Source organism: Cnephaeus nilssonii (genome assembly GCF_951640355.1).
Source record: "Cnephaeus nilssonii genome assembly, chromosome: 13".
Taxonomy (NCBI): Eukaryota; Metazoa; Chordata; class Mammalia; order Chiroptera; family Vespertilionidae; genus Cnephaeus; species Cnephaeus nilssonii.
The window spans coordinates 4,986,896-4,989,594 of record NC_137084.1 but is presented as its reverse complement, the minus strand read 5'-3'; positions in this window follow the sequence as shown (position 1 = coordinate 4,989,594).

The following is a 2,699-nucleotide window of genomic DNA, read 5'->3' as shown; positions in this document are numbered from 1 at the left end:
ATGCAACAGAGAAACCAAAAGTGAAAGGGTTCGTTCAGGTTCACAAACTCTCTCCTCAGATAGGAGCTACCTTACCCAGAGAGCAAGGGAGGGACATGTTCCCGGTGCCCGCGGTCCCAGAAGCGGAGGCCGCCCCGGATCTCGGCGCCAACTCTGAGAAACGAACATTTGAGGGAGAAAGAGCCCCTCTCCCAGCCCTTTGAGCTCCTTAGAGAAAACCAGCGGCCATCCACGAGCAGCAGGGGCTGGGCTTCGTTTATAAATAACCCAGGAACATTTTGTTTTCAATTTTATAGGCTGGGCTTTCCCAGCACACAGGGCTCTGGGGAGAGAGGCAGACCATGGTGGGTCAGCGGGGGTGCTGCGGGGACCCGGCTCCTCAAAACCGCATTCAGGCCACGGAACAACCACTGCTTTCAGGGTCCTCAGCCTCGGGCCCTTCCCGGGAACAGCCCAGAAGCTGCATCTCCGGGGCGGACCCCTCTACGTGCCACGTAGGAGCCAAGTCCTTTGGCTCTGAGGCTGACCCAGGAAGTCTGGACGGGGCCTGCCGGAGGCTCCTGTCACCAGCTGGCACACAGCCTCAGAGGGACAGCCTGCCTACGGGTCTCAATATCCTCTTTAGAGGAGAATGCTTAAAAAAGGCCTCCGGACTTCTTTTCACATGTGCTACTGTGTGTGACTGATGAAAAGATGCTAATGAAATCCAAATAAAAGAGGTAAATCAGGGTCCTAAGAGGACAGGCCGGGCTCTCCAATGCTTAGAGCAGTGATGGCGAACCTATGACATGCGTGTCAGCACTGACACTCATAGCCATTTCTTTCTCTTTTTTAAAAAAAATATATATTTTATTGATTTTTTACAGAGAGGAAGGGAGAGGGATAGAGAGGTAGAAACATCGATGAGAGAGAAACATCAACCAGCTGCCTCCTGCATGCCCCCACTGGGGATGTGCCCGCAACCAAGGTACGCGCCCTTGACCGGAATCGAACCCGGGACCTTTCAGTTCGCAGGCTGACGCTCTATCCACTGAGCCAAACCGGTTTCGGCACACGCGTAGCCATTTCTGATGACACGCGGCCGTATGCCGAGGATGAAACGTTTGCTGCTCCTGAGGATGAAACATTTGCGACTAGAGTCTTGGAGTTAGTCTTTTCCTCAAAGTGACACACTACCCGAGTTATGCTCAGTTTTTTGGCGAAGTTTGACACACCAAGCTCAAAAGGTTGCCCATCACTGGCTTAGAGAGAAATGGGGGAAGGCAGTCGATTTAACAATTCTGATCCTCTCAGAAGACACTGAGGCCTGACCCCCTAAGGGTGGGTGACCAACCTCCTGTCTTGCCCCCTCTGACTCCCTTTGGCCCAGCTCCCCTAATATTGTTTATTCTCAGATTTGAGTTCCTGCCTCTGTCCTCAGCCTGACAGTCAGTCTGCTTTCTTCCCGGATACAGGCACCCAGCCCTCCAGGCTCCCACATCTCCCAGAAGCCAGAAATTTGGACAGGAGGTTTCCAAGCAAGTTCCCAAGTACATTTTAGATCTGCCCGGGAGCCTCCCCGGACCCCCTCCTGCACTTTGGTGTCCTGTTCTGGTTACCTAACAATCACAGTCCCCAAAGCTCTGACATCACCCATTAAAGATTCTCGCCAGCCTGGACAGTCCAGGGGACCTGTGTGTGGCCAGGGATGATGGCAGGAAAATGAGCCTGGTGGGACAGCCAGGAACTGGTAGGTAAGAGTAAACACAGGGTAACTGGTGGTGACCTTGAGAGGAAAGCGGAAGTATTTGGTTTCTTTAATTCCCCCAAAGTTCCCACAAGATTTCACTGTTGCCCCACGTCCCCTTTCCTCCCCACAGGGGGAATTTCCTCTTCCTCAAAGCGCATGTGGCCAGAGTGCCTCAACTTCCTCATGACCCCCTCCCCGCTTCCCACAGATGCAGCCTCTTCAGGGAAGGTATCTCTTCTGCCCCACATCCGTGTCATGCGTCCTCCACGGCTTTGTCCATCTCCGAATCCCCAGCCCTCTGGCCTGAGGGATGTCACCTCTTGCAGCTAGTCAGACTTCCCCCATTGGTCGCTCCCTCCGCATTTTTCTCTGCCTGGTCACCGCCCCGCCCTGGATGCTCAGCTTCCTCTGCAATCTCTTTCTGGCTGCTGCCTCTCCCGAAGCAGACAAGATGCGGGGATGAGAGGACGTGTCAGGGGAGCGAGAGGAAGAGGGGAGGGGAGGCAGGGAAGGGCAGGCAGATGGGCGCTGGCCTCCGGGGCCTCCCCGAGTTCCCGGGACTCTGAGCCCGTGGGAGGAAGAAGGCCATTTGGGGGGTAACTGCGGGTGGGCGCGTAGTCGGGAAGCTGGGGGTGTTTCACTGGGCATCTCGCGGACGCTGGAAGGCACGCAGGCCCCCGACCTCCTCGCGCCCGACTCCCCCTTCCCGCCTTTCCCACCCACCGCAGCACTTCCGGGAGCCGCCCACTAAGTGTGAGGCGAAACAAGTGTGGTTGCCATGGCGCCCGGCGGGCGGGGAGCGAGCCAGCGGCGCTCGCGAGATTTGGAATCGGCCAATGGGAGGGGGCAGGGAAGACGTGGCGCGGGGTCCGCGGGCCGGGGCGCCTCCTCCCCCTCCCAGCTCCCTGCCCCCCGCGGCGCGCACGCCCCTGCGCCGAGACCGGCCTTATAAAGGGCGCCGGCCGGGGCG